Source organism: Lynx rufus, unplaced genomic scaffold, assembly GCF_022079265.1.
Source record: "Lynx rufus isolate CCGP_SWC_20201006 ecotype Redwood Valley unplaced genomic scaffold, mLynRuf1.p SCAF_7, whole genome shotgun sequence".
NCBI classification, from domain to species: domain Eukaryota; kingdom Metazoa; phylum Chordata; class Mammalia; order Carnivora; family Felidae; genus Lynx; species Lynx rufus.
This window is the reverse complement of record NW_025814889.1, coordinates 9,506,924-9,513,019: the sequence shown is the minus strand read 5'-3', so window position 1 is coordinate 9,513,019 and position 6,096 is coordinate 9,506,924. Positions and strand designations below refer to the sequence as shown.

The 6,096-nt window shown below is 37.0% G+C and overlaps 1 pseudogene; it reads left to right on the top strand.

Annotated features, from left to right (window-relative positions):
* The first annotated feature begins 1,339 nt into the window (after positions 1 to 1,339).
* On the top strand, positions 1,340 to 1,437 carry LOC124502840 (uncharacterized; annotated as a pseudogene).
* Positions 1,438 to 6,096: the final 4,659 nt, after the last annotated feature.

Below are 6,096 nucleotides of genomic sequence, written 5' to 3'. Positions count from 1 at the left end.
TATTGCACGGATGCAACAACAGCTCTGGCTGTCGTGAAATATATTCACAAATATTTGGATCCTTCCTCTATGTAGGCACAGAAGAGGATTTCACTTCCCTGCCCTTTTTGAAGTGAGGCAAAGCTATTTGATATGCTTTGGCCAGTGAAAGGTGAGTAAAAGTTTGTGTGCATCACTTCTGGATGGTAACTTTGAGCCCATGTTTTAGTAGCCATGTTTGCTTCCCATTGCCATGCTGATAGTGTAAGTGTTGATTTGCAGTCTGTCCCTGAGAATACATCCTGCTTAACTGACTTGTGCTGAAGAAATAAAACTTTGGTTGTATTAAGCCACTGAAAATTTGAGGTTATGTGAAATCTGAATCCACTCCTTACGATTGGCAAACTATGGCCACAGCCTAAATCTGGCTCACTCCCTGTTTTGATTAATAAAGTTTTATTGGTACTCAGCCACATCCACTCATATATGTATTATATATTGTTGCTCTAATGCTACAATGGCAGAATTGAGAATGTCCCTTATGGCTCCCAAAGCCTAAAATATTTACTATCTGGCCCTAAACCAAAAAAGTTTGCTGTCCCTGGTATAACTATTCTATTATCATACAAAATGAACAAAAATGTCTGAAATCCAATAGAGCCCCAAATTGATTAATAATGAGAATCATTATTTGGTTTTCTAAGTCACTGAATTTTGGGGGATTAGTTATGCAGCATTATTGTTTCAATAGCTAGTGGATAAAATCACTGCATGATTTTAATTTTATAAAGTTCAAACATGGATAAAACTTATGAATGGTATTTGAAGTCAGGGTAGTGGTAACCCTTTGAGGGTTGTGACTGTAGGAGGCCACAGAGTTGACTTCTATTATGTTCTAGTTCTTGATTTATGTACAAGTTCCATGGGAGTGTTCAGTTTTTGGAAATTCACCAAGTTGTTTACTGATGATTTTTACGTTTTCTTATGCATGTTATTACTTCAAAAAAAGTTAAAAAGAGGAATGAATAATATTTACATGCTATTTATATTGAATGACTTTCAAGGTACTTTGTCAACAGAAAAATGCACTTTATAGAATAGTCAATATGAATAGTTTGCAACCATTTGTATAAACCCAAAAGGTAGATATATATACATAACTTTGGTATATAAATAAAATATATCTGGAATGATAAATGTAGTTGCGTCTAGAGAGGATAATTAGGAGGTACAAGTGAAAATTAACTTTTCACGGTGGAAAAAATCCCCCCCCTTTTTTTTTACTGTTTTGAATTTTTTTCCATGTACATAAAATAACTTTTAAAGAGTTAAAAATATCAAAACTAAAATTATAATGTATATTGCTTTTGGGGCTTTTGGCTAAAATCAAGTGTAGTATCTGTTCTTATCAGTTTAAAATTATAATGCATATATATCCAATGCTATTATATACTCCCTTCTATTACATGTTTAGTAGTTTCTAATCTTTAAGATTACTATTACTTAGATAACAATGCAATTAATATCCTTGTTTGTAAATCTTTACTTTTTGGATGATTTCTTCAACATAAATTTCTAAAAAAGAAGGTGACTGGGTCCAGCAATGAATGATAGTTAGATACCCCTGAAAATGGAATGAGTTAATTACTGACATGGACACTTTCATCTTACAGTATCTTCTCCCAATATATAGGTGAAAATAATACTCAGTACTTTAAATAAAAGTTTAAAGTTTGGATAAACAACCTAGAAAGTTTTAGGAGCAGATTTTTAAAAACAGAGTTCTTTGGATGATTTATAATCATTTTGATTTGTACCACTACTTAATATGGTCTCTCATCTTGCTTTTTAAAGTTAAGAGTGTTATTTCAGGATGTATGAATGTGAAAGCTGATTTTCCTGATGGAAGAAAGAGTGGGGGTTAAGTAATATTAACTATTATATAAACGAATCACTTGCTAGCTTAAGAATCAGTACTTGTGATACATACACAGACACACAAAAAGGTGTACAAGTTTTTGGTGCATTAAAGTATATGGCGAAGAGGGGCTTCTTTTCCTCTTGGATAATTCAATTTTCACAGTAGGTAATGTGAATTTATATATATATATATAATATATATACATACAATTTATATATATTATATATATATAAACTTTTATGCTATATATAAATTATGCTATATATAAAATTGTATAATTTATATTTGCCTTAAAAACAGGGAGGGGGACAAAACAGAAGAGACTCATAAATGAGAACAAACTGAGGGTTACGGGAGGGGTTGTGGAGGGGGGGATCGGCTAAATACATAACGGGGACTAAGGAATCTACTCTTGAAATCATTGTTGCACTATATGCTAACTAATGTGGATGTGAGTTTAAAAAAATAAAAAATAAAACAAGTTAAAAAAATAAAGTCTAAGTTGCAGATAAAAAAATAATATATATTTGCCTTAAAATGATCTTCATTTCTTTATCTGTACTGAGAAAACAGATCTGGTTGTATCTTGTATTATTTCCATTGCTGAGAGTTCCTTTTCTGTCAGCTTCTCCTCTCTCCACACAATTTCTCTTGGCAGAGACTGATATTGCTGTCATTTTCCTGATCAATAATCGGGATTATAAATCTTAATTCTTCTCTAGTGTTTTGCCAATGGACTAATTTATTTTCTGCCATGCATGTGATCATGCCCTAAGGGGTGTCATGCAATGTCTATATAATCAAAATGTCTGGTATAAAAATCACTGCATATTTTTATTTTCCTGGAGAAACAAAAATTCTCCAGATTTTACTGCATTAGCACTGTGGTGACCTTTGTTTAATCCTCTTAAAAAATGATTGGAAAAGCAATCAGGACAAAGAAAGTATAGCTGTTACATCTCCTTGTGATCATGTTGTTAAGAATTTGATATCTTTCGCTTCAGAAGTAAAATAGAACTGAATTACTTTCTTCTCTACAACTAGTTATGAGCCATCAATGCAAAGGTGATATTACTGATTCTCTAACATACTCCTTTTGACAAAATCTTGCTGGGCGGCTGGATGGCTGAGTCGGTTAAGTACTGGACTCTTGATATCGGCTCAGCTCATGATCTTGCTGCCGTGAGACTGAGCCCCACATCGGGCTCCGTGTGCTGGGTGAAGAGCCTGCTTGGAATTCTCTCTCTCCTTCTCTTTCTGCCCCTGCCTCCCCTCCCCCCCAAAATAAATAAATAAACATAAAAAAAGAACCTTGCATGATATGGTCAGGATACAAGTAGCTGGTGTCCTTCTAACATGAGAAATGGACTGCAGGACACAGAATCAAGAATTCTAGGTGTCGGTACCAATTCCTCCCCTGGGAAGTACCGTGCAAATCACCCACCTCTCGCAGAGTATGTTTTCGAAGAAAGCAGCAGAAGTGCCTCCAGCGTTCTTGTGTTACCACTGAATTTTTTCTTGTTCATAATATGGATACTAAAGTCATGCTTTTGCATTTACATTATTGATAGGAATATTTGGAGGTAAGGCAAGTTTCCATAGAAGGGTTCTGAAGACTTAAAGAAGCAGACATTGTTATACACAGCTTATATCCTCAGAAAAGACCTCAGTGTTGGGGGTGCTTAAGTCCTCTGTGTACATAAATCAGTAGAAGAGAACAGTTTGGGAGTCGGAGGAGAGAAGAGAGAACTGAAAGAAAACATGAATTTGTGATCAATTCTAGTTTTCTAGAGTTTTCTAGTAAAATTCAGGGATCTCAGAATTTTTAAGGCATTTGTTTGTGGAATGACATTAAAAAGCAAAGTCAGTTTTCTCCTATGATAAATGAAGAAACTGGACAATATCACTGTTAGGGCCCTGTCCTGATATTGCATGTATTCTGTACTATTTTAACATCCCTTAAGATTGTGCTTCACTTGCTGGGATATTTAAGTGCCTTGGCCATATTCTCTGAGATTTTCTGTTGGCACAAACAAATTAGGCTATTTGGGCCCAAAGGAGATGACTTGGAAACACATGTTAGAAATTGCAGCCTGTGTAGTTCCCAACAGTTCTGTGAAAATCTCACTGTAACAATATTCTTTGACTCAAGCCCTAGCATCAAATTATAAGTGATTATCTTAGCATAAAACTTTACCTTCTGTTATACAGAGACAGATCAGCTTAGAAACGCTAAAAGAAATGTTGGTGGGGCTAAAAAGATGCTCAGGCCTATAATTCTGGCACATTATGCATTGCTAATAGACCTATTTCACTCAGATATCTCCCTTTAGGAATGTGGCCTATTCTCATGCATTTTCAGACATATCCAACATGGCATCCACATAAGGAGACAGTCTGTTACATTAAGTGGGGTAATTTCAGCTGTTTTAACAAATAATACCCAAACTCTCAGTAGTTCAACCCTGCTGAGGTTTATTTCTTGCTCAAGTAACTGTGGAATGTAGATGTTCGTGGACTATGAAAAACTTTGCTCTGTGTTATGATATGGGGACCTACACCCTTTTCCACGTGCAGCCCCCTACTGTCCTTCATGGCCATAGAGTCCTCTGCTTCCTGCCAATCGACAAGAGGAAAGAGTATAGAGAAAGAACAGCATTTTTTAACCCCTTGGGCTGGAGGCAGCACATACATCATTTCTGTTCCTTTTCTAGTCAAAATTAAAGGGCAGCTGGGAAATGCAGTCCCTGGCTGGTCCTTACTTTCCAGAGGTGGGAAAGCATGGATGTCAACAGCTATCTCTGTCCCATCCAATATATCAGTTAATATTAGGAGGCTTTTGTTAAGCCTGTCCTTTAACGTTCAGGCCACTGTGTTTCTTTATTAAGTGGCCACCCACACATTAGTTTTTACCAACTTCATTAAACCATAAGTGGAATTTTTGGCTGAGGTCTGTCCCAAGATTGACAACAATGTACCTCCATTTATGACTTGAATGACTCTCATTACATTCATTACGAAAATAAGAAGGCATGCCAGAAGCAAAGTGGTTATTAGACAGAGCATTCCTGGCTGAATTTATATGAAGACAGTCTTTCCAAGCAGATTGCTTCCCTTTTTGATTATTAACGCGAAGTTCCTGTTCAATAATGGACAGAAGAGCACTATCCATGTCATTAGGAGACCCGGTACTAAATCGCTTCCCTCTTCTGACCTCAGTTTCCTCAATGCAAATAAAGAGTTTAGACTGAACAATCTCCAAGTTCTCTTTACACTTGAGGGGAACCTATAATATTGCTTGCATACCTCAGACCTTAGAAATTCTGCTCTCGTCTTGCGGTCATTCACACTGACGATTTTATTCACACTGGCTCTGCTCACGTCTGACTCTCTTTGCCAGGGTGATCTGTCAACCACTTCCTAGCCCCCAGCAGCTCTGTTGCAGAGTTTTTGATCATGAAACATCCTTTACCTGCCACTATTTCAGTATCTGGAATCTGGCCTATATGCCCATATTCATAATCAGTTTCTTGAAGCTTTATGTTCGAGCTTATGATAACTGAGCTACTTAACCCTTTAAAATATATTCCCCAGGTAAATATCACTCTTTTCTCTTCGAATCTAACTTAATGGCCATGAACGTGATGCATTTGATGGGACCATCTGTTTTTTTCTTCTGCCAAAGACACTCTGCACATTTTGGCAGCTTCCCTATGTGTACTCAATAACTCATGCCAAGTACAGTTGGAATGCTTCATGAGTCCAAAGTCTGAAAACAACTGAACCCAGCAGTGCTCATCTGAAACGGAGAGTTGATTTGCGGTGAGTCAGGTACCACAGGCCTATATGTCTTAAGGTCTGGAGAAGCAGCAGAAAGATAACGTTAATGTGCTAACTATCCTTGGTTGACGATGGAGAAGTTATTGAAATTTATAGAATAGTGACATTTATGAGATTTTATTCCCAGAGGGCTGTGCCTCCATTTTGGGATTTACAACTTCCATCCACATAAACACCACTGTGATCTCTTTTGTACACATAACCCTGTACACACCGGGACACAGCTGTTTGGTTCAGGAGCGGGTACCTGACTCATGCTGGCTGAAGCTCTGCCCCTCCAGGAGGTAGGTATATTGAGAACCCAGACGGTGCTTCTAAGAAAAACAGCTTGGGTGTTACAGGTCATCATGAGTCTT